Source organism: Hemiscyllium ocellatum, chromosome 45 (genome assembly GCF_020745735.1).
Source record: "Hemiscyllium ocellatum isolate sHemOce1 chromosome 45, sHemOce1.pat.X.cur, whole genome shotgun sequence".
NCBI classification, from domain to species: domain Eukaryota; kingdom Metazoa; phylum Chordata; class Chondrichthyes; order Orectolobiformes; family Hemiscylliidae; genus Hemiscyllium; species Hemiscyllium ocellatum.
In genome coordinates this window covers 373889-391079 of record NC_083445.1, presented here as the reverse complement: position 1 = coordinate 391079, position 17191 = coordinate 373889, and the positions used below count along the sequence as shown (strand labels likewise).

The 17191-nt window shown below is 41.6% G+C and overlaps 1 long non-coding RNA gene across 1 annotated transcript; it reads right to left on the bottom strand.

Annotated features, from left to right (window-relative positions):
• Positions 1 to 600: 600 nt before the first annotated feature.
• On the bottom strand, positions 601 to 16421 carry LOC132836057 (uncharacterized). Its single transcript, XR_009647321.1, has 2 exons — positions 16372 to 16421; positions 601 to 1149 (listed from the first exon to the last, which is right to left on the bottom strand). It is a non-coding gene; the product is annotated as an uncharacterized LOC132836057 (long non-coding RNA).
• Between the last annotated feature and the right edge of the window lie 770 nt (positions 16422 to 17191).

The following is a 17191-nucleotide window of genomic DNA, read 5'->3' as shown; positions in this document are numbered from 1 at the left end:
ACTGTCTGACCTGTCTGTCTTCCTTCCCACCTATCTGCTCCACCCTCCCCTCCGACCTATCACCTTCACCCCCCCCACCTGCATCTACCCATCACATTCCCAGATACCTTCCCCCAGCCCCACCCCCACTCTCTCAGCCCCCTTGGGCCAACCTCCTAATTCCTGATGAAGAGTTTACATTCGAAATGTCAATTCTCCTGCTTCTCGGATACTGTCTTTTCCAGCACCACACCCTTCAGCTAGAGCCATGAGTCTGTGTAATTAATAACGGCAAATAAGCAAACAGATGAAGCACTGAACAGATATGTTGAATTTGTCTTCACTGTTAGAAACACAAAATACCTGTAAATCAAGAATTGAAAAGAAGGGAGGAACTTAAAACTATACAATCACCAAAGAAAGACTACTGAGAAAACTATTAGATGCATTGTTTGTAATTTTCCAAAACTCCCATCATTCCTTCATGATATTATACCAAGACAGTTAACAGTGGCATCATAATGCAACTCTCTCCCCTCTTCACTTTCCATCCACTCCCCACCAAAGCTAATGTTCAGTAATGTACTTTGTTACAAAAGTTAAAAACCACACAACACCAGGTTATAGTCCAACAGGTTTAATTGGAAGCACTAGCTTTCGGAGCACTGCCCCTTCATCAGGTGATTGTCCATTGTTACAAAAGTTAATTCAGCAGTTACTCTTTTATTGAAACTTGGATTCCCTGAGCACCAGTATCTCTACAATCAGGGGCTGCATGACCACTCCTTTGTATTACATGTTGATCGTGCCCTCTCTCTCTCTCTCTCTTAACAAGATTTGTCTGAACAGCCAGAAATATCACTTCCTTTATTTTAATATGGCGAGAAGACTAGTTTTTCAATGTCACTTCTGAGTCTTCAACATTCACAGTTCATTCGATTAGGCTGCTGAAGTCTGTACATAATGCCCATAAAAGGACACCAGAGGAACATCAAAGAGGAAGGCTCTGTTTCTTCTTTGGGAGATTGAGATGCCTACAATTAACTGTGCATCATTGTCTCTTAAAGAAGCAGACAAGATTGTTCCATTGAAATAGATAAAAAGGAACATTCAGCCCAATCAGTCTGTGTCTGTGTTTAGAGTCATAGAGCCATACAGCGTGGAAACTCTCTGTAGAAACAAACCATTCTGTTAATGTTTACCATCCAATATAAAACTGTCATAATCATTGAAATACAATAAAACACAATCCAACACTCTACACAGTACAACACTTTTCATTATTACAGTATTAGAAATATATACTATATATATATAAACATATATACATATATATATGTCCAAAACTGTGGATTGTGGCAAGCCCTGCTATTTAAATGGGAACTTTACCCCCCCCCCCCCCCCCCCACCGGCAGCCACCAAATATAATGTAACATTTGACTGTTGCTTATTTGATCATTGCAGAAAAAAATGCTTTTGAGATATTCTGAACAAGATGCAAGCATTTCTTTTCTTCAGGTGTACACTAAAGTGGTGTTTCTGTGGAAACAGAAGGTAATTTTATTAAATTCTTAGCTATAAAATAACGGTCATGAAAGCACCCATGCACCAGATCTTATCAGCGGATGAGTAAGCAGTTTCTGTTCCAGACTGAGCACTGAAGCGAGATAATGAATGGAAATTGTTGACTGTTATTGATCTGAATAAAACCACAATTACTGTGGCTCTGCTTTTTGCACTTTGTTGATATGAACAAAACAGGTCGCAACTCATATCTGCATAAATTTACAACTTCCTAACCATCCATCCTATCTCTGTTGGTGATTACTCCAGGTTGATACCATACAAAAGGCATTTTAGAGTTCTTATGTATTAATAATAATTAGGTAATGTAAGGGTAGGTAGAGTTACTGTTGTCTCACCAGACCGCAAGGGTGCTCTCTCATTACAGAGAGATGACTGGTAGTGGCCTGAGGGTCACCATGCTTCAGGCAAGGAGAGAGGATCAGAAGGACAATCTTTCATGGTAAACTCAGCTGCTGTTAGGTGCTTTCAATGAATGAGACAGTGTCCATTTCATGATTCAGTTGCCATACCTTGATGAAGGGCTTTTGCCCGAAACATCGATTTTGCTGCTCCTCCGATGCTGCCTGAACTGCTGTGCTCTTCCAGCACCACTAATCCAGAATCTGGTTTCCAGTATCTGCTGTCATTGTTTTTACCTTGGTATGACAGTGGTCCAATAGTGGATATCACTTGCTCATCATTAACTATTTTGAGATTAAAATTAAAATATACGTACGTCTTTTCGTGTAAAATAGACTTTTCAGAATATAAATTGAGGCATTGAATCACCATCAACAGTCCCTAATGATTGATACTTAATGAGGTTCAATGTTGCAAGCAGCAATGAGCTTTCACAGGATGACAATACCATCTGATACATATTTTAAGCCTATATCTTTTGTAAACTTCTATTCACAGCAACCAGAGGCTATGTTATCATCATGAAGTCAATTGAATAGCAAATAGACAATTCAAATTTGGATTGAAGGTCTTGTATTTCTTTGTCTTTGAAGCCAACATTATGTTCATAGAGCTGTACAGCACGGAAATAGACCCTTCGGTCCAACCCATCCATGCTCACCAGTTTTCCAAAACTGCACTTGTCCCACTTGCCTGCATTCAGCCCAAATCCCCCTAAACCTTTTCTACTCATGTACCTCTCCAAATGTCTTTTAAATGTTGTAACTGTACCTGCATCTACCACTTCCTCTGGCAGTTCATTCTACACATGCACCACCCTTTGTGTAAAAAATTGCCCTTTAGGTCTCACCTTAAACCCATGCCCTCTAGTTTTGAACTCCCCTACCCCAGGGAGAAGGCTTTTGCTATTCACTTTATCTATGTCCTTCATGATTTTATAAACCTATAAGGTCACCCCTCAATCTCCTACACTCTGGAGAAAAACTCCCACCCTTTGAGTCACAGCAACTAAAAGACATTTGAACAGATACATGAATATGAAAGGTTTAGAGGGAGATGGGCCAAATGTAGGCAACTGGAACTAGTTTGGTTTAGGAAACCTGGTCAGCATGGATGAGTTGCATCAAAGGGTCTGTATCCATGCTGTATGATTCTAAAACTGCTCCATCAATGATTTTCCTTCAGAAGTGAGGATAATCATTGATGATGCTACAATGCTCAGTACTATTTGCAAATCAGATACAGGGACAATTCATGACCTGTATTCAGGCTTAGGCTATTAAGTGGTGAGTGAAAGTTATGTAGCACAAGTGCCAAGCAATGACAATCTCCCCTTTGCATTTAACGTCATTATTGGCACTGAATCTCTCATCGTTGTAACATATCCAATGTGAGAATTTCTGTGTCAGTAGCTCAAATCCTGACTCAAAAGCATGTCCACTGACTGAGCTGTACAAGTTAGATGTGGAATGGAATAATCACCATTGATCTGAATGTGTACAGCTCTAACAATGCTCAAAAAGCTCTATACCATTCAGGACAAAGTAGGAAACTTGATCACTCCCCATCCACATATTGGTTCCTTCCAGCACCAGTGCACAACGACCCTCCGATGAGTAACCCACCCAGACCCATTTCACCCTAACCAATGCACCTAATGCTGCAAGCAATTTAGCATGGCTAATTCACCTGACCTACACATCTTTGGACTGTGGGAGGAAACCGGAGCACCCGAAGGAAATCCACACAGACACAGGGTGAATGTGCAAACTCCACACAGTCATCCGAGGCTGGAATCGAACCTGGGACCCTGGTACTATGAGGCAGTAGTAATAACCACTGAGCCACCATGCCACCCCATTAGGAGTCCTTTGACAAAGGCAGCAGACAAACGGAAACACCAATATCTGCACATTTTCTCCCAGCTACACACCATTTTCATTGGAATCACTACTCCTTCAATGTCATTGGACCCTCTCCCTATCAGACAAACAGCACCTCCTGAACAGCAATAGTTCAAGAAGGTAGCTTATAAGGACATTTTCAAGGTTATCTAAGGATGGATAATACCTAGTCTTATTACTGATGTTTACATTTCTTGAATAAAGTTAGAAGAAACACAAAAATCAGCTAATTTTCAATTTCAGTGAGTTTGTGTAGTATTTCTGTCCATGAGCTCTAGTGAGTTAGCTCACGCAGTTCTCCACAGCTCGCTTCAGTATGCATGTACCAAAGTGATCTGCTCACTAAACATGCGCTAGCCATTACAGCCAGGATCTCCCAAGATTCCTGGACTCAGCATCAGTTTTAAAACACAGCTATGCACTGGGTCAATATCTGTCAGTTAGCAGATGCCCTTCACAGTTCCTGTCTGTGTAAAAGCGCCCCATAGAAAGCTGAGAAAGAGAATTTGGTCCCCTGCTTTACTGACAGGGAACTGACAGTCCTGGTTATACAGAGGAAGGCTGTTGTTTGTCCTCAACACTGCCAGAGGAGACCTTGCTGAGCAGATCCACTGTTGATACCTGAGTTAGTGCAATGCCCGTGGTTTGGAGGCAAACCTAGTGATGCAGGAAGAGATTTAATGACTTTCTGCACTCCACATGAGGTAAGTGCTGTCATCTTCTCTCTGCTACCTCAAACTTACCTGAACTTTGCTTCCGTACCCACCTCTCACTAAGGCACATATTGCATGAAGCATCATCCATACACTGTTCTCACTCCCCACAATCCTGCCTTCTCACTCACTCAAGACACCTTACCACTTGCATCAACAAGATTTTTTTTATCCAAAGGGTGATAGTAAACTGGAATTCTGCCGAACAAGATGGCACAGACAGAAGGTCTCAGAACATTTAAGAAGTTTTTAGATAGGCACTTGCAATGTCTAGACATACAAGGGCCAAGAGGAATAGTGTCAGAAGACTGGAGGATAGCAGATATGTTTCCCCTGTTCAAGAAGGGGAGTAGAGACAATCCTGGTAATTATAGACCAGTGAGCCTTACTTCAGTTGTTGGTAAAGTGTTGGAAAAGGTTATAAGCGATAGGATTTATAATCATCTAGAAAAGAATAATTTGATTAGGGATAGTCAGCACGGTTTTGTGAAGGGTAGGTCGTGCCTCTCACACCTGATTGAGTTCTTTGAGATGGTGACCAAACAGGTAGATGAGAGTAAACTGGTTGATGTGGTGTATGTGGATTTCAGCAAGGTGTTCGATAAGGTTCCCCACAGTAGGCTATTGTACAAAAATGCGGAGGAATGGGATTGTGGGAGATATAGCAGTTTGGATCAGTAATTGTCTTGCTGAAAGAAGACAGAGGGTGATGGTTGATGGGAAATGTTCATCCTGGAGTCCAGTTACTAGTGGTGTACCACAAGGGTCGGTGTTGGGTCCACTGCTGTTCGTCATTATTATAAACGACCTGGATGAGGGCATAGAAGGGTGGGTTAGTAAATTTGCAGATGACACTAAGATCAGTGGAGTTGTGGATATTGACGAAGGATGTTGTAGGGGTTACAGAGAGACATAGATAAGCTGAGAGCTGGGCTGAGAGATGGCAAATAGAGTATAATGCGGACAAGTGTGAGGAGATTAATTTTGGTCTGAGTAACCAGAATGCGAAATATTGGTCTAATGGTAAGATGCTTGGTAGTGTAGATGAGCAGAGAGATCTCGGTGTCCAGGTACACAGATCCTTGAAAGTTGCCACCCATGTTGACAGGGTTGTTAAGAATGCATACAGTGTTTTAGCATTTATTAATAGAGGGATCGAGTTCTGGAACCATGAGGTTGTGCTACAGCTGTACAAAACTCTGGTGCGGCCGCACTTGGAGTATCGCGTACAGTTCTGGTCACCACATTATAAGAAAGATATGGAAACTTTGGAAAGGGTGCAGAGGAGATTTACTGGGATGTTGCCTGGTATGGAGGCAAGGTCTTCAAGGAAAGGCTGAGGGACTTGAGGCTGTTTTTGTTGGAGAGAAGAAGGTTGAGAGGTGATTTAATAGAGACATACAAGATAATTAGAGGGTTAGATAGGGTGGACAGGGAGAGCCTTTTTCCAAGAATGGTGACAATGAGCACGAGGGGGCATAGCTTTAATTGAGGGGTGATAGATATAGGACAGATGTCAGAGGTAGTTTCTTTACTCAGAGAGTAGTAAGGGTATTGAATGCTTTGCCTGCATCGGTAGTAGATTCGCCACCTTTAAGTACATTGAAGTCGTCATTGGACAAGCGTATGGACGTACATGGAATAGTGTAGGTGGGATGGGCTTCAGATTGGTATGACAGGTTAGTGAAACATCGAGGGCCGAAGGGTCTGTACTGCGCTGTGATGTTCTATGTTCTATAAGAGCTGGAAAATGGAATTAGAATAGTTACATGTCTGCCTTTGACAGGCGGAGTCTCGATTGGCCAAAGGATCTTTTTCTGTGCTATAGATTTCTGACTCTCCGATATATGCTAGCCAACTTCATCTCATTCAATTAAAAGCATAATACTGTAGGTGCTGGAGATAGGAAATAAAATAGAAAGTTCTGGAGAAACATAGCAGCTTTAGCAGCATCTATGGAAACAGAAACAGATTAAGGTTTCATAGAAACATAGAAACCAGGAACAGGAGTAGGCCATTTGAGTTTGCTGTATTATTCAAAATGATCATGGCTAATCCTTTATCACACATCATATTCCTGCTTCCTTTCCATACCTCTTGACACCTTTAATACCTCAAAAACAATCAATTTATTTCTTGAATGTATTTAGTGGTCTCACACCCACAGCCTTTATGATAGCAAATTCCACAAGTTGACCACCCTCTGAGTGAAGAAATGATTCCTTATCTCAGTCTGAAATAGCCTACTCCTTACACTGAGACTGTGACCCTAGTTCTAGACTTCTCAACCAGAGGAACCATGATCCCTGCATTTAGTCTGGATCTCATAAAAAGGTCACTGCACTCAATGTTAATCTGTTATTCCAGCATTTTCATCTCACTTAATTCCCCCTGTATCTAATAGAAGGGAATAGAATATAGAAAATTACAGCACAGTACAGGCCCTTCAGCCCTTGATGTTGTGCCGACCTGTGAAACCAATCTGAAACTCGTCTAACCGACGTTATTCCATTATCATCCATATGTTTATCCAATGACCATTTAAATGCCCTTAAAGTTGGTGAGTCTACTCCTATTGCAGGCAGGGCATTCCACATCCTTACTACTTTCTGGGTAAAGAACCTATCTCTGACATCTATCCTATATCTATCACCTCTTAATTTAAAGCTATGTCCCCTCATGCTAGCCATCACCATCTGAGGAAAAAAATTCTCAATGTCCATCCTACCTAACCCTCTGATTATCTTAGATGTTTCAATTAAGTTACCTCTCAACCTTCTTCTCTCTAATGAAAACAGCCTCAAGTCCCTCAGCCTTTCCTCATAAGACCTTCCCTCCATACCAGACAACATCCCAGTACATTTCCTCTGCACCCTTTCCAATGCCCTCACATCCTTTCTATAATACGGCGATCAGAACTGTATGCGATATTCCAAGTGCGGCCACATCAGAGTTTCGTACAGCTGTAACATGCCTTCATTGTTCCCAAACTCGATCCTTCTACCAGTAACAGCTAACACACCATATGCCTTCTTAACAATCCAATCAACCTGGGTTGTAAAACTTTCAGAGATCCATGTACATGGACACTGAGATCTCTCTGCTCATCTACACTGCCAAGAATCTTATCATTAGCCCAGTACTCTATATTCCTGTTACTCTTTCCAAAGTAAATCACCTTACCCTTTTCCACATTAACCTCCATTTGCTACCTCTCAGTCCAGCTCTGCAGCATATCTATGACCCTCTGTAACCTGCAACATCCTTCCACACTGTCCACAGCTCCACTGACCTTAGTGTCGTGCACAAATTTACTAATCCATCTTTCTACACCCTCATCCAGATTGTTTATAAAAATGACAAACAGCAGTGGCCTCAAAACAGATTCTCACGGTACCCCACTAGTAACTGAACTCTAGGATGAACATTTCCCATCAACCACCTCCCTCTGTCTTCTTACAGCTAGCAAATTTCTGATCCAAACCACTAAACCAACCTCAGTTCCATACCTCTGTACTTTCTGCATCAGCCTACCGTGGGGAACCTTATCAAACACTTTACTAAATCCATATGCGCCACATCAACTGCTTTACCCTCATCCACCTGTTTGGTCACTTCTCAAAGATATATTCATTCACAGGATAAGGCGTCACTGACTAGGCCAGCATTTATTGTCCATCCCTAATTGCTGTGGGTCTGGAATCACATGTAGGCCAGACCAGTTTCCTTCCTAAAGGATATTAGTGATCCAGATGTGTTTTGCCAACAATTGACAATGGATTCATGGTCATCATTAGACTCTTAATTACAGATTTTTAAAATTGAATTCAAATTCCACTGTGGCAGGATTTGAGCCCGGATCCCCAGAACATTATCTAGGTTTCAGGATTAATGGACCAGTGATAATATCACAAGGCCATTGCCTCCCCAGGCAATAAGGCTTTCAATAAGGTTTACGAGGTATGACCTACCCTTCACAAAATCATGTTGACTATACCTAATCAAATTATTCTTTTCCAGATGGTAACAAATCTTATCTCTTCTAATCCTTTCCAAAACTTTACCCACAACCGAAGTAAGGCTCACTGGTCTATAATTATCAGGGTTGTCTCTACTTCCCTTCTTGAACAAAGGAACAACATTTGCTATCCTCCAGTCTTCTGGCACTATTCCTGTTGACAATGATGACATAAAGATCAAAGCTAAGGGGTCTGCAATCACCTCCCTGGCTTCCCAGAGAATCCTAGAATTGCTCATATGAGCTCATGAACCTCAATCTAGTCTAGTCTAATAGCCTGTATCTCAGTAGTCTTCTCTTTTTACCTGTATGAGTACCGATGAAAAATATTCTTTATCACCACGCCTATCTCTTTGGACTCCACACACAACTTCCCACAACTGTCCTTGACTGGCCCTAATCTTATTTCTATTCATTCTTTTATTCTGACATAGCGAGAGAAAGTTTTATAGTTTTCCTTGATCCTACCTGCCAAAGACTTCTTGTGTCCCTTCATGGCTCCTTTTAGCTCTCATTAGGTCCTTCCTGGCTAACTTGTAACTCTCAAGTGCCATAACTGAGCCTTCACATACCATCTTTATATAAGACTCCTTCCTCTTGACAAGAAATTCAACTTCTTTAGTAAACCACAGTTCCCTTGCTTGACCACTTCCTGCCTGCCTGACAGGTACATATTTATCAAGGACTCGCAATAACTGTTCCTTGAATTTCAGGAGAAAACATTCCAGAAGGAGGCAGAGTGGTGGTATACCAGGGTCCATTTTTTAACCCCTACGAAGAGGATCTTTGCCTTAGCAGGAGAGGATCCTGAATCATAGAATCATAGAATCATAGAATTTTACAGTGCCAAATGAAACCATTCTACTCATCATGTCTATACTGGCTAGTCCCATTCTGTAGCCCCATCTGTAGCCCTGTAAATTCATCAGTTTCAAAGAAGCATTTAGGTCTATTGTGAAACCTCGTATGGAATCCACCTCCATCACTCTCCTCGGCAGTGCATTCCAAATCTTAACAACTGTCTGAATGAGGAACTCTTCCATCATCTCACTCCCAGCTCTCTTGCTGATAATCTTGAAACAGTGACCCCTAATTACTGACATATCATCTTTACCCATTCAAAATTGTTCATAATTTTGAACATCTCAATAAGGTCACCACTTAATTCTCCCTGCTCCATGGAGAATAAGCCCAATGTATCTAATCTTTCCTTGTATCTAAAATCCCTAATTTCTGGTATCATTCTAGTAAACCTCCATGTCCCAGCAAACAAGACTCATTGTAAAGAGCTTTGCTGATCTCCCATTCTTGTCACTGACTTCTATTTCACAACTAAGTCTCTCTTGTTCCCACAGAACCTCCTCTCTGTGCCCCTACCCATGGAGTTCCCAATGACTAAAGCTCTGCTTCTCTTTTCCTCACCCCTCTGAGCAACAGGGACAGACCCTGTGCCAGAGACCTGTGCCCCATCGCTTACCCCTGGTAAGTCCTGCTCCCCCAACAGTATCCAAAATGGTATACTTTATACTTAAACGGTTATTGAGGGGGACGACCACAGGAGATCCCTGCACTGCCTGCCAGTTTCCTTTCCTACCTCTGATGGTAACCCATCTACTTTCTTCACATGCCTGTGAAGTAACTAACTCCCTGTAACTCCTCTCGATAACCCCGTCTGCCTCCTGATTGATCCGAAGTTCATCCAGCTCCAACTCCTGTTCCCTAACAGTTCTCAAGGAGCTGGAGTTGGGTGCACTTCCCACAAATGTAGTCAGCAGGGACACTAGAGGTGATCCTCACCTCCCACTTACTGCAGGAGGAACATTCAACAGCCCTAACCTCCATTCCCACTATTTCTAAATTCCCAAATAGACTGCCAGAAATAAAAGAAATGAAACACAAAAGAAAGCACTTGTCACCTTACCAACTGACACACAGAGCTTTGTTTTTGGTTAGAGGAGGAGGATGGGTGGGAGACACTACCCGAGTAGTGTTTTGGATAATGCAACTGCCCAAATATGTGACCTTGTGACCTCTCCGACTGCATTCAGGAACCGAACTGGATTTGAACAGCATCCTCCAACTATTGGGATATTAGGGCACCTGACAAGGAAAACAGTGGGATGCATCTACATTGTTGGTTTGATTCAGATATATATTGCTCAAGCCTTTTGGTGCACATACAATATCCGATTGTATCTGGTGCAGGATAATATTAATTTAGCATGATGTCATATAGAAACATGTCCACCCCCTTGACTGATTTTTTTATCTTGATTACCACAGTAAGTTGCTCGGATTTGTGTTTTCATTAAAAGGCAAGGCAACACATAAGGACTGTGAGCCTGCAAGTTCTGAATGAGATGACAAATTACAAAAAAGTTGCAAATTGCAAGACTAGACAGAGATGCAGTAGGCGCAAAGTGAATGAGTGCTAAGAGAGCAAGCTAAGAACCCTGAGATGAATTCTTGGTCTATTGCAGGAGTTCTGTGCCTGTCCCTGTGTGCAAGATGTCCTGACAGCATAATTACAATGTAAAGTGTCAGTGCACCTCAAACTATGGAGTGGCTTAGTGGTTAGCACTGTTGCCTCACAGCACCAGGGACCCAGGTTTGATTCCTGCCTTGCGTGACTATCTGTGTGGAGTTTGCACATTCTCCCCATGTCTGTGTGGGTTTCCTCCAGGTGCTCCAATTTCCTCCCATAGTCCAAAGATGTGCAGGTCAGGTGAATTGGTCCTGTTAAACTGCCCATCGTTTTAGGTGCATTAGTCAGGGGTAAATATGGGGAATGGCTCTGGGTGGGTTACATTGGGTCAGTGTGGACTTGGGTCGAAGGGCCTGTTTCCACACAGTAGGGAATCAAATCTAATCTATATTCCAAATGGGTCGGAGATGTGCCATGATGATATGGTGAGGCTGATGTGTCTCTGATGCCAACATCCGTGGATATGCAGGTGACCATTGTCTATGGAGCAGACCAGAGTCTGCCATCTATAATGGGGGGAGGCCCAAAGGAGTAAGCAGTGAGCTGAAGCCATCAGGTACCTGCTGTGACTTCCAGGACAAGACAATGGAAGCAGCTTACTGCTTCAAAAGAGACATTCTCACCTACCTGTGAAGAAGACTGGATGCTCCTGACCCATCGATACTGTCAGGATGCTGCATTGTATCGAGAATCAGGACATTCATCCGATAACTATTTTCCAAGTATCATCATTGTAACTAGATTACTCCATTTCCAAATATATTGTACCTTTCCCCATTTTAATTAACCTTATTGTATAAGATTCCTATAAGATCTGATTTGATTTTCACATGGGGAAGAGGATTCTCAGCTACCTGGACAGACTGTTTCAGCTTAGTCAATTTCTCTTCAGCGATATCGCCGTACTAATAAACTATTTGTTAATTTCATTTTGAACTGTGCTTTGTGATCTCTAACTTATTGGGCTAGTTTCTCCAATGCTGGGTGAAAGGACAAGCTGTGAGGACGATGCAGTGATGTTACAGTGGAATTCGAATAGGCTGAGTAGGCAAATGCATGGCAGGAGCTAGATTAGAGTGGTGCTGGAAAAGCACAGCAGGTCAGGCAGTATCCGAGGAGCAGGAAAATCGACGTTTCGGGCAAAAGCCCTTCATCAGGAATGTGCTTTTCCAGCACCACTCTAATATAGACTCTGATTTCCAGCATCTGCAGTCCTCAATTTTGCCACAATGCAGGTACAGCATAATGTGGGCAAATATGAGGTTATCCACTTTGGTAGCAAAAATAGGAAGGTACATCATTGTTTGAATGGCTTAAATTGAGAAGGGAATGTTCAACGAAACCTGATTGTGCTCATGAACATTCGCTGAAAGTAAGTGCGTACATGCAGGAGGTAGTAAAGATAGCCTACTGTATATTGGCCTTGATAGTGAAATGAATTGAGTACAGGAACAAGGATGTCTTGCTGCATTTATACAGGGCATTGACGAGGCCACAACTGGAATATTGTGTAATTTTGGTCTCCTTATCGAAAGAAAGATGTTCTTGCTACAGAGGGAGTTCAGCAAAAATTTATCAAATTGATGTATGAGGAAAGATTGAGTCAGTTAAGATTGTACTCACTGGAGTTTGGAAGAATGAGAGGAGATCTTATATAAAATTCTATCAATACTCTAGACAGGTTTTGTGCAGGAAGGATGGTGCTGATGGTCGGAGAGTTCAGATGCAAGGATCACAGTTTATGACTGAAATGGTGAGAAATTTCTTTACCTGGAAGGTGGTGACTTACACAGACTCACTATCACGGAAAGTGGTTGAGACCAAAACATTGTGTATTTCAAGGAGAAGGTAGATGTAGCTGTTGTGCCTAAAGGATCAAGGGACATGGGTGTTATGGGGAAAATCACCAGTCTCAGAGTCAAAGTCAGGGTTCAATGATAGAGTTATTGCACAAGGAAATACTGGAGCTCCTGGGAGAGAAAGACCAACAGCACAGTGGTCAGCTGTGATTCTTCTTTTGACTCAGAGCACATGTCAAGATACTTTTATACATCTTGTGATACAATAGGTTACATGAGATTTGTCACATGGTTTGTTTATGGCGATCATTGTAGAATCGTTGATAGTTTTGATCCAGTCATTGTCAGTTCCAGCGCAGCCTTTGTTAATATCTGTGGGTTGGTGTCAGTTTCCGTGCAGACATTGTCAGTTTCAATGTCTGTGCAAAAGTCCATTGCTGTAGTAATGGGCGTTAATCACTCTTCCTGAGAAGCATGATTACTGCATGATTAATAGCCCTGGCTATGAGCACTTTGTATTGAGTCCGTATCAAGCTATTAGCATTTTTATAAAAGGTATTGGCTGGACCCAGACACTTTGGTGGGCAGTAAGTAAACATTACTCATGTGTATTCCCTCCTCCATCTGCCTTAAACTAATCAACTAGGTTGTGAGTGCATAATGCTGGCATTCTGGTGGCCACAGGCAGTGAGTGTGTTTGCTCTGCTGTCTCTCTCCATGTTGTGGTCCCATGGCCATCTTATGTGTCAAGTGGGCAGAAGTTTGTACTGCAGATGCTGGAGATCAGAGTCAAGATTAGAGTGGCGCTGGAAAAGCACAGCAGGTCAGGCAGTATACGAGGAGAAGGAAAAATCGACATTTCAGGCAAAAGTCCTTTCTCAGGAAAGACCTTTTGATGAAGAGCTTTTGACTGAAATGTTGACTTTTCCTGCTCCTTGGATGCTGCCTGACCTGCTGTGCTTTTCCAGCACCACTCCAATTTTATGTGTCAAGTGGCGAACTGATGGCTCAGCGGCCATCCTGTACCTAGTGTCACCCTGCTCCATGCCATCTCCCAGTTCATGGGGAAGGGTAGGATTAGGTTATGGAGCTTGATGATCAGCCCTGATCATATTGAATGGTGGACCAAGTTTGAGGGGTCGAATGACTACACCTGCTCCTGCCTTCTAGGTTTCTATGGTAATTTATGAAAATGGACTTCCGATTTGCTTATTGTGAAATTCTCATCACACCATTAAAACCTGGGATGAAAATTTAGACTTTCCCCCCCCCTCAACAATTGGAATCTCACCATATTTTTGTGACTGACTAGTCATTTCCCAGCTTGTTCAGAAGCTGTGATAATTCAACCCTTGAATGTTCTTTTGTATTATCGGTTAGTGATTCTCCATATTTTCTTTCTTTTTCTTATTTACTACCAGAACGACCAGAAAGTTAACACGGAGGTACTGCAGCAGTTAGGAAGGCAAATACCTTCAAGATTATTTCAGTGTTCTCTTCTTACCCAAATAATATTTCCTCCAATGGTAACAGTGTACCACTGCCAGACTGGCCAATCCTCTGCAGAAGCAAAACAAATGCATCCATTGCAATGTTGGCCAAAATCCAAAGATGAAGGACCATCTTTTTTTCTTAACAGCCCTGAAGATACTGCAGTTTTGGACTTTATCATTACTACTATCCCATCCTTCTGTTCTCCATTAAAGCTGGAATGAAAATAATTCACTCCAGTATCATGAGTTCTGTTTACCCTAATTACTTCAGTCAATTGACTTTTCTGTGATAAGTAATTCTTAACATTGTCGACCCAGCATTCCCTTGTTCTCTCCGAGTATGTTGCTCCAGGATTCTATGCATAAGGCCATTGTTTACATGAAGTGAGGAACACAAATTAGCATGCTGCCAGTCACTGAGATCAGCAGTCCTTTGATTAGACAGTACGAGCACCAATATGCTTCACTAAAACAGATTCACATTTCTGGAGAAGACGAACAATTCTGAAGAAGTGTCACTGGATCTGAAACGTTAACAGTTTTCCCTCCACAGATGCTGCCAGACCGGAGATTCTTGAGCTATTTTTGCTTTTGTCTGTTTCAAATTTATGCTATTGTCTAACCTAAAATTTACAATGCCACCTTCAGATGGAAGACTTAAAACAAGAGCATTCAGCCTGCCATTCTTCCATCACGATTATAAGTACACCAAGAGTACCATATCCGTTTGTAAAACAAGGACACTTTGAGTAATTGCCTGCAGAGTGACATTTGTAGATACTTTGAAAACCAGGCATACATAGACTCTGGCACGCTTAAGGTAGCAAATTCTTTGAAATTGGAGAATTGTTTGTAGAAAGCTGTAACAGCTGTGCTGTCACAAAGTTGCAATCAACTTCCTGCAACTGCATACAAGCCTGGTCTCATAGTGGTTTCAGTGTGCAATTTGTCAAAGATCTAAATATAGTGCAACTCAAAAGTAGATTGACACAATGAGTATGATATGTAACCCTTTCTACTCTGCAGCAGATTTGGTGCAGCATTAACAAATTAAACCAGAGAATTAAAAACAATCTGTGGTAATTCATTCTGTTGTATATCATTGTAAGTTACAGAAAACCATTACCGCTATAATTTGTTAGGTAGAAACAAATTTTGAAACAAGTATTCATCTCAAAAAGCATCGTCAACTCAGAATCTCTGTTAAACATATGCATTTCCCAGCACAATTGAATAAACAGGAAGCTCTCCGAGCATTAGTGGTTGAAGATGCTCATCCACCTACACGCAGATATAAACTCAAAGGCAGTATAAAGAAAATAAAATCAGAGATGTACAAGCATATGTGTGTGGGCAATTCACCATCACAGTCTTTGGAAATCATCACTGACAGAATTTACTCAGAAGAATTCCATACGCTTCAGTGTTGCAATACAGTCATAAAGAAAGTAACTTACCAGATAAAAGTGATGCCATTTATTGTGTTTTTAACATATAAACTTGTGGACATCACTAACCTGGATTTATAAATGGCATTATTTTGTGGGAAAAATGGATTCACTTTTCCCTGAATAAACGTAATCATACATCTCAGAAAAACACCTTCCCCACAGAGAGCAAAACGTGCATAGCCACGCACACCTCTCCCTGCGCCAAAGAAAACACACCCACATACATCATTCCACCCAACACAAAAAGCTGTAGACACTAATTTATATATACACCATCTCCACTAACAAAACACACCCAAACAAAGCTCAAGGCACGATTGCCTGACAATGGAATATGAACTTCTGTGGGGAGATCAGGAAATGAAGTTACATGTTCCACTCAGCCATGACCAAAGGCCTCATTAGAATATTGATAAAGATGCCGTCTAAATGCAGGTACACATTTTCCAGTCCCTGAACGAGGCTTATTTATTTTTTTCATGGATGTTCAGAAGGCCAATCTACATCATTACCGTAACAGAAGAACAGAAATCAAATACATACCCACAATCGGGACTGGCAACTAGACATGCTGTCAGTGAAATTCACCCCCCGGCCGAAAGAATGACCTTCAGTTCCTGTTGTAACTACATGGTGTTTGGCTTTAAAGCAGTGTCACCCAGAAAACAAGGCAATGTAGCTGTGACTATTTTAGGGGAAGTTAATGGGAGAGTTAGAGAAAAATCTGTGCATAGCTACAATTCCCACCTTTTGATTGATGGAAGTCTGAAGCTCTCCATCATTTTAATATTCTTTATTTTTTCATAAGATGACAGCATTGCTGGCAAGGCTAGCATTTGTTAATGATCATTAACTTCAAGTGAGAAGGTTGTGGTGACTCCTTGGACCAATGCAGCTCATCTGATATGGCTAGACCTACAGTGCTAAATGTTCCAAATTGTCATCAGAACAGTAGGTAACAGTAATAATCAAGAGGCAGATATGAAACTGGAAGGAACAGCAATGTTTACATCAATAAATTGCCACCTTCTTTATTGTGGACAATCTGTTAACTAATTTCTAATTGCACCCTTTGATTATTACAGTGGGGACACAAATTGATCTTAGGCCCCTCAGATACACATATGAAAAAACTGATTTGATCTTTCAGTTGAAGTGCTCTTCTACATTCTTGACCAATGTGAGATACTACCAACTGAAACCAGGTATGCACTTCCTGCCTACCATTTTGGGGCCTAATTAGTCTAATTGGTGCAAGTTTTGTATGAACCCATTTCTAATCAATGAAGCAACTGTAACATATAGATTGAATTAGATTACCTATAGCGTGGAAACAGGCCCTTTGGCCCAACAAGTCCACACT